We start from the raw sequence: 9,786 nt of genomic DNA on the forward strand, positions 1-9,786 counted from the left end.
TTCTTTTCTGGCCCCATTTATTTGGTGTTCTGTAGGCTTCTTGTTCCTTTATAGGCATCTCTTTCTTTAGGTTGGAGAAGTTTTCTTCTATGATTTTGTTGAAGACATTTTCAGGTCTTTTGAGCCGGGAAACTTTGTTCCCTTCTATTCCAATTATTCTTAGATTTGGTTTTTTTCATTGTGTCCTGAATTTCCTGGATGCTTTGGGTTAGGAGTTTTTTATGTTTTGAATTTTCTTTGACAGTTGTGTCAGTTTCTTCTATTGTATCTTCTACATCTGAGATTCTCTTTTCTATCTCCTGTATCCTGTTGGTGATGTTTACATCTGTAATTCCTGACCTCTTTCTTAGGTTTTCCATTTCCAGATTTGCCTCCATTTGTGTTTTCATTATTGTTTCTACTTCCACTTTTAGGTCTTGGACTGCTTTATTCAATTCCTTCACATTTTTGATTCTGTTTTCCTATATTTCTTTATGGGATTTATTTGTTTCCTCTTTAAGGGCTTCTACTATGTTTATCTGTATTTTCTTATATTTGTTTCAGTGAGCCCTCCTTATAGGACTCTTATCTTCATTAGATGAGATTTTAGGTCAGCTTCCTGATTTTCAGGTGTGTTGCTGTGTTCAGGACTTGCTGTGGTGGGACAACTGGATTCTGATGATGCCCACATATTGGCTTCTGTTGCTTATGGTCTTGCACTTCCAACTGGGGAGCTTTCCAACTGGGGGATCTTCAGAGGGACAGAAGCTGCTTATCTGTTGCCCTGGCTACAGTAAATCTCCTGGGAGGCCTTCAGACTGTTGGATCTCCAGAGGAGCCATCAAGCTGATGTCCTGTGTAAAGGTGTTCTCCGGGGGTGGGGAGGGGCTATGGACTGTGGTTTCTGTTTCCCTTTGTGCAGCATAAATCCGGGGAGACTTTCAGTCTTTCAGGTCATTTACCCTTCATGCCACAGAATCCCTGGGATAACTTCAGACTGTAATGTCTGTTGTCCACTTGCCCTGTGTATAGATGAACTCCTGGGATTCCTTCAAACTGTGATGTCTCCAGGGGAGCAGACAAGCTGGTGATCAGTTGCCCTCTGTGCAGCAGATCTCCTGGAATGCCTCAGGCTGTGTGTCAGTTGCTGGATTGCTCTGAGTGCAGAGGATACTGTAGAATGGCTTAGGATATGGTATCTTCATAGGAGCAGACCAGCTAGCAGAAAGGACCTGGCAGAACTGGCAGAGGGGAATGGTATTGGGGGGAAGATTTGGAGGGATTGGTGGGTGATGGGTTCTGAATCCAATGGGCTCCAAGCAGGCATCTCTGGGACTTGGGGGGAAGAAGCCATTCTTACCAACTGCTCTGAGTGTAGCTGATACTCTAGGATGGCTCAGAATATGGTGTCTTCACAAGAGCAGACCGACCAGCAGTGTGCCCTACAGAAAGGACTAGGCCCTAGAGGTGAACATGATTTCTTCTCTCTCTCCCCCAGCAAGACAATAATTTTTACCTAAACTGGTGGCCATAACAAAATAACATACACTAGTAAGCAACAGAAATTTATATTCTCATCATTTTATAAACTAAAAAGACAAAGGTCAAGTTGCCAAGAGCCAGTTTCCATAGAGCATTCTCTCCTGGAATATCTATATGTGTGTGTAGTATATATGAATATACATATTTACCAATTATTCAGGTCTATGAGAGAGACTAAGCTTCTTCTTGATGAAACCAATACCAAGAAAATGCAAAGGAAGGAGTGGAAAGGATACATGTTTGCTTCTTACCACAGTTTCAAATGGCAATGAGGGGAGAGATTGATGCTGTTTCTTCCCTCTTAGGACTCAAGTTCTATTGTGCTCACCTTATATCTCATTTCAACTACTTTAGGCCCTCTTATCAGCAAATCCACATCAACATTGGAAAGAACACAGTCTGGTCAATAGCTGAGACAATATTATGGTCATACATGATTATATATGAAACAGATGTCTGCCAGTTCATTGAGAAGAAAATGACTGGCTTGTCAGTCTGGAAACAATCTCTAATTTTCACCTGAGTGAAGAAGGAAAATAACTTACAAAAGAAAGTTTTCTGAACCAGGTTAGGTAAGATTGCAAATTAGATCCCTACCTGGAAGGCTTATCAAGATCTGACTCAAAATAAAATTAGCCAATAAACAAATCAACCAAAGCAAAAAAGGCTGAAATGTGTCTTAATGGTAGAACTGTTTCTTAGAATCCAAGGAGCCCTGGGTTCAATCCAGAGTACCACATATTTTCTTAAAGTAAATATTCAGAAGAAAATTAGTTTATATATATATATATATATATATATATATATATATATGTGTGTCTAGTGTTTGATCAAGAAAAGGGAAGTTTAAGGCTATCCTGTTGCACTTGAGTAACTATGAAGACAAAATTATTGAATATCTTCATTGTCATTTACTTGGATGGGCATGGTTTGACTATGATCCTCTATGCATAGTTAGACAGTACCTTGAGGACCTGTAACCTAGCACATTAAGTAGTAATGTTTAAATTGTTGTTTCTGTGTTCTTCACCTGCTTATTAAGTAAATGATTAAAAAACAGGGTAGATAATACGTAGATTCTCTTGTTGCTGAGACTTCAGTGTATTTGTTTGAGAGAGAGCCAGTAACCTGAAGCACAAGACCAATTATTCAGGTCTATGAGAGAGACCAAGCTTCTTCTTGTTGAAAGCAATGCCAAGGAAATGCAAAGGAAGAAATGAAAGGATACAGGAATGCAGTATAAAGAAGGAACATGTGATCTTTTGGGTTGACACTGTAAGCATCAACAATAGGTGCTATTGGTTTCTAAATGGCTCTTACTCTGAGATTCAGCTACTTAAAAGTAGAATTTTCCATTTATTCACCATTTAACTTGACAAATAAAGAGCCAAGAAAAGAATGAGTTGAAAGATGTATCTGGAACGAAAATGTAATGGGACATGAGAATGAAAATGGACTCAAAGCAGGATAATTATTTTGGCTCGTGGTCTAATATGGGACTGTATACTGATTTAGCCTTGATTTTGAGTTGCATTTTCCATAAATAGTTTGTAAAAGTTTTGGTCCTCAAATATGTAATTTATTATAATTATCAAACATTCAGAAAACCACTGATTTAAATTTTTTTAAGAACTGTAGTATTTAATTTTATATAGCAAAAGAGTCAGAAAGACCAATTCTCAAAATCACCTGGAATAAAAAAAAAAAAAAAAAAACAACCCAGGATGACAAAAACTGTTCTCAACAACAAAAGAACTTCTGGGGGATTCAGCATCCTGACCATCAAGTTGTATGTACTACAGAGCAATAGTGATTTAAAACTGCATGGTGTTGGTACAGTGACAGGCATGTAGATCAATGTAATAGAATTGAAGACCCAGAAATGAACCCACACAGCTATGATCACTTGATCTTTGACAAATGAGCTAAAAACCATCCAGTGGAATAAAGACAGCATTTTCAAAAAATGGTGCTGGTTCAATGGCGGTTAGCATGCAGAAGAATGCAAATCGATCCATTCTTATTTTTTTGTACAAAGCTCAAGTCCAAGTGGATCAAGGACCTACACATAAAACCAGATACACTGAAAATAATAGAAAAGAAAGGAGGAAAGAGCCTCTAGCACATGGGCACAGGGCAAAATTTCCTGAACAGAACACCAATAGCTTATGCTCTAAGATCAAGAATTGACAAATGGGACCTTATAAAATTGCAAACTTCTGTAAAGCAAAGGACAGTGTAAATAGTACAAAACGGCAACCAACAGACTGATTTAAATTTTGAAGCAAGGGTTGGTGACTCACTTCATTCTATCTGCAAATAGTTGTATAGTTTTCTTGAGTACTACAGTAAGTATATTCATTGTGTAATGCTGAAATCAGCTGAATTAAATCTGTCTTCAAGAAATTTTTTCTTCATGATAAAAACATTCAATTTTCCTTTATTTGGCCCTTTGGAATGCCCCTTACATTATCCTCACCCACACACAACTTACTATGAAGTAGCACATTCAAGCTTCTTAGACGTTTAAAAAGTCTGGAAATATATAGCTGCTGAAATCCATGGAGCTTTTAGTGATTTCTGCATGAGCTAACATGGTTTTCTTGGTGGTAATAAAAGCTTCTTAATGGGTCAGTGACTCAGCTAGAGCCACAAAATCAACATGGCCTGACATGGAAAGTTGATTGATTATGCTTTGCTTTGGTTTAAGAGGAATTTACTGTTGCTGTAGGAACAGAAGTTAAAGGCACTAGAACCACACAATTTTTAAAGGAAATATGTTGGAAAAAGAAGTCTGGAAAGAGAGGTACTTTTTTTTTTTTTTGCAAACTTAGATATTCTTTTTGCTATTTATTCCAGTTCATGGCCATTTGAATCTTGTCAATGGTAAATCTGAAAACAATGTGCTGTGGTTTAAAAATCAATGTGTGTGCAAACTGTCTTTTGTTTAGTAATCCCAACACGGAGCAAATGATGAACAAAGCAGTAAGACAAATCTTAGAATGTCCATGTTTTGCCTTTTGGAAATTGCTGTAGATTGAAACATGCATGAGTACCATTCTTCCAACAATTATTGAGGTTGTGGTTTATTAGCATTGACATGTGTTTGGGGATCCTATACCTAAGTCACACTTGTGGAGAGCAGAGGCAGCCCTGAGTGTGATAATTCTTGAGTGAATGCATGTTGTTGATAAGAACTGGCCATGTCAAGGACCATATCTCAGATCCCTGGGAAAACAGCCAATCTTCTCCTGAGGGTGAGGCTCAGAGGGGTCGAAAAGCCTTCCTCTATTCAGTGTGTAGCTATTGATAGTGTGTGCAGAAAATATCTACAATAGCTCTACCCATTCCTGAACCTCTAAAGTGTTTGCTCCTACAAAGACTAGCTATTTCTTCTAGGTGTAGCTGTGTGCATTGATCCTACCTCAATGTTCAGGTATTTACCATGAACCATGCCTCTATGTTTACCTGTATATAATAACCTCGGCTCTGTATCATCTGTATGTAACTACTTTACCTCTCTGGTCAACTCTATAATAAATCACTGAGCTTCCAGGGTGCTGAGGCATCCCCATCAGAGAACCCAGTCTACCAAACCCCAGCTTATCACAGTTTTCCTGTGGCAATATGCCTTTCTTTTCTCCATTCCTCGACCACCTTAGTCAGGTCAAGTCCTGTAGCCATGCAAGAAGGTGGCACACAGTTGTATCTGCATAATAGTAGGTAGGGAAGTTCTTTTTCCAACTGAGAGACTGAAGAAAAAAAAAAAAGAATAACCCGCCACATGACTCAGACCAATGGGAGTTGTCAAGAGATCGAAGAATTTTCAACGTAAACTAAATAAACCTCGGAGTCTTCATATCTTCAATCAGACAAGAAAAGAGGGAGGCTCAGAGGTTTAAGGGATTTTGGCAAATTTACACAGGATGAACATATTGCCTGATCCATTGTCAGAATGTTGATGCATCTCTGGGTTTTGGTGTTTGAAAGTGAGTTTTTTTCTAGATCCTGCCACACCCATAGAAACTCATGTAGTTGAGTCCATGCAGGCATATAAAAATTACAATGTGGCGGCCAGGGCTAGGGCCCTGGATAGAGTTAACGAGTGTTTTTTTTCTATAGTTAGGTTAATGAGATTAGACAGTTTTTGCTCCCACTTAGTTTGATACACTAGGAGCTATTTTTCTAAGTTATTGGCCCAGTAATGCAAAAATATGTAGAGTAGGCAATTCAAGGCAGCTCAGCTACATACCCAGAGACTATGTAAGCTTCTTTTGAAAGGTAGAACAGAAATTTCAAAATTGTCTGCCAATGTAAGTGCACTGATTTAAATAAGATGATATGATTCGTCTTATGTTTTGATACTTTTTCAACTTTACTACACATTGAGCCAGGTTTTATCAGCACACCTGTCTGTTAAAGCCAGCATTAGAGTGGCATGCTTCAGATGCACAGGTCATGGAGACTTGCAGTTGACAGCAGGGAACTTTGCCTTCCTGAATTCTGTGACTCTGTGATCTCCGTTCATCACCTCTCAGACCTCTCGGTTTTGCATTGGTTTCTTACCTGACAGTATATTTGAGAAAATATATGTCTCTAAAGTAACTTTATGACTCTAAGGCAATTTTAGCTTCAGAGATGCAATCCTGCAGTAATATTATATAGCTTCAATTACATTTTCATCAGAATATCTCAGACTTAAAGCATCCAATTTCTTTGAGAATTCACTAAATATGAATATAGCGTGTTCTTCATTCTTTGGTAACACTTCTTTGGAAATGTTTCATAGGTTACCTGAGACTAATTGGCTCTTTCAGGAAGACCTCACCATATGAGAAATGTCCTGACAGGGCTTTAGCCAGACATTGTATTTGTTATGTAATGTCTCTTCAAAACTCCTGTTCTTATTTACTTTTCTGAATTTTATTCTATTTATATGCTATACGAGTATAGAACACACAGTACACACAGTACATATATTACATATAATACATATTTTTGTATAAATTATATATTTGAATATATGTAAAGTAAGAACCACTTGCTAAATCTTTTACATTCTGAAACACCTGCTTGTTACTATTAATTGACTAACAGATCTAATAATATATTTATTATATTTCTTATTTCTGTTAATTTGTTAGGTTTGAGACCAGGCCTCACTATATAGTTCAAACTAATCTTAACCTAACCTTACTCTCCCCCACCAGCCTTCCAGGACCTGGGATTATAGTTATACAACACATTTTTTGGTTTATTGTATTTCTAATATTCTATATTTTATTATTTTTTCCTTAAGAAGCATAGTCTTTATGCTCAATCCAAGCTTTATTTACATGTCTAACACAAGTTTTAAAGACAAATTGTTTGGATATTTGTGTTCATATAAATGCATGGGTATCCTAATATCATCAACAAATCTAGCTTGAGTTTATTTAGTTTTAGTTCAACTGATATACGGAACTTGTTTTAGAGTTACTATTTACAGATGCATCATGCAGTTGCTGTGTTTGCTATTAGTATAGGTAAAGTACAGTCAGCTCAAATGCAGTCTGCTTCAGCCATGGTAGTTCACGTCAATAGATATGGTTTGTACAAGGCAAATGTCTACTGAATACCTTATCAAAGTTCAGATATGGCAACATGCATGTTTCACAATCTCCTTCATTTTTAACTTTAAATAAAATCCCAATGCACTTAGTTCTTTTCAAAAACCGACTTCTCCTCTAGGTGACCCCATCTCTCTGCTATATTTATTTGTGTTTTCCACAGAGTCTATTCCTGTATTTTTGTGTTAGGATTTCACTAGATTCTGAACTTCACGTATTTTAAAGTAACACTGAACATCACACAAGAGGCAATAATTCTCACTGAACAGAGAATGAAGTGATAGACTGACCTGACAGTTCTAGAATAATGCTGTGTGTTCCAGATAACTTGAGATGTTTGAGGATGGGTCACTTCAAATGACTCAGAGAGGAAGCAAACAGCATAGATGCAGCACACTGTGTACAGGATAGCAACACATGCTCTCTTTCACCAACCAATAAATCCTGGATGGTTGTTTTGCTATGAGCAATGCTTCAAGGCTACAGAACTTTTGTATTGAAACATGTATTTTTATTTTTATTCCCTTATTTTTATTCCCTTCTGTCATAGATAACCTTAAAACCTCGTAAAAAGTATAAGGAGAGTGTCAGGGGCATACTTTCCATAAAAACAAACAAGAAAATTAACTTTAAAAAAGGACAGATATAAGACATTTAATTTTTTTAAAGTACTTCTCTCTTTCCTTTTTCTAAGTCCTCTCATCTCCCCCAATGTCACTTCCTCTTTTCCTATTATTATTATTATTATTATTATTATTATATTAATATTATTAATCATATACATACAAACAAATACTCCCACAAGCACATGTATAAATATTAAATAAAATTTGCTAAGTCTGTTTATATGTACTTCATGTGTATGCAATTTCAGAGCTGATCACTCTATATTGGATAGCCTATTGGTGGTAATGTTTTAGGAGAGGCAAAGTCTTTCTCTCTCAGAAGTCATTAGTTGCCTTTAGGTGTGGAACCCTATAGGATTTCTCCTTTAAAAATTAGTATCTATTGATGTATTCATCATCCAGGTTCTACTTAGTCAGCCATATTATTAAGTTTTCATGTGTGCAGCTCCGGCATCACTTCAAGGAGACACAATCTCAAAGCAACTTTTTTGCTTCTCTTGCTCTTAGTATTGTTTTGCCCCAGAACCTTGGGTACAGGTGTTGAATTGTCCACATGTTATATATTGAGGCTGGGCTTCCTGTCATTTGTTGATTTCTACATTACGACCAGTTGTGGGTGTCTGCAGCAGTCTGTCTGCTATAGTGAGCATCTTCTTCAATGAGCACTGAGAACTACATTATCTGTGAGTATAAGGACACGTTTTAAAATGTAGTAAGGAATTTTGCTGGGTTAATAAAGTGGCAAAAGTAGGTTCCCTTCCAAGATCCATCACTTCACCAACCCCAAATATTTAGTTAAGTTTCTATACCCAGGCATAATTTCCTTCCTGTTGAGTAATCCTTAGTGCAAATAGATAGCTGTTGGATTTCCCCAAGATATGAATGCATCTTTAGGGAGTTTCCTGTCAATCTGGTCATTGTTGTGGTTCATACATCTTATGGGTAGAAAGAATGATCAATTGCTTCTCCTGTGGAAGCTTGCATAGAAGTTACTAGTACAATGAAACCTAGGACACAGGGAGGAAGATTTCAAGATAGATACAAACCAAATCTCCTGAGTCATATATTTGAAGTATGGGGTGTGTGTGGTGATTTCAGCAGGGACTTACCGTCAACTTCTGAGTAACAACTACAGGAATATCAGCATCCTATATTGTTATGAGGGTCACTTGGACTACCTTGGCCAAAAAAACTTGAATGGTGATTTTTTTTTATGCTTGTTGGTACTGGAGTTTTCATTAGTCTGTGATTGTTGTGGGGAGCATTGGAAGTTTAAGTGGCATAAGTGTGTTTTGTGTGTGTGTGTGTGTGTGTGTGTGTGTGTGTGTGTGCATGAGTGCATATATACAGCATGTAGTTTTATGCTACTGCTTTTGCTCTGGGAAGTGACAGAATTATCAGGCCCCTTAGCTTCCCATGAATCCACAGATAAAAGACACACACACAGTTTGTTCATTTTCCATTTGTGTTAAGATACAATTGCTGGGTGTTATTATCTCCTGCCTGGAAAGGTGTGCCCTTAATAGTACTTTTATCTTTGCTTCTCATGCCAGCCCTAAGCTTCAGTGACCACTCCCACCTAGCCCCTGCCAAACACCCCTGGCCACCTGCCTGTAGCATGGCCACAGGTCCTAGCTGAGTTCTCACATGGCTGCTGGTTTCTTCTCCCTTCCAAACATTGCAGAAAAACCCCTCCCTCCTTCCTTGCTTCTGCCTTTTCCCTCCTGGGACATGGAAGTCCTGCCTCTACCTTCATCCCAACAATTGCCCCTGGCTTTCTTTACTGACAGATCAAGAACCAATTGGGAAACAGGACCTTAGCATCAGAACCACTCCCTTCACACACACACATATCTATATATATGTACATGCTTATTTGTATTATATATAATTTGATGCAAATATGAAACACCTTTTAAAAGGTTGCCATATATGTATATATATATATACATATATATATATACATACACACATTTATATATATATACATACATATATATACATACACACACACACACACACATATATAT

The sequence above is a fragment of the Mastomys coucha genome, unplaced genomic scaffold (genome assembly GCF_008632895.1).
Source record: "Mastomys coucha isolate ucsf_1 unplaced genomic scaffold, UCSF_Mcou_1 pScaffold13, whole genome shotgun sequence".
Lineage (NCBI taxonomy): Eukaryota > Metazoa > Chordata > Mammalia > Rodentia > Muridae > Mastomys > Mastomys coucha.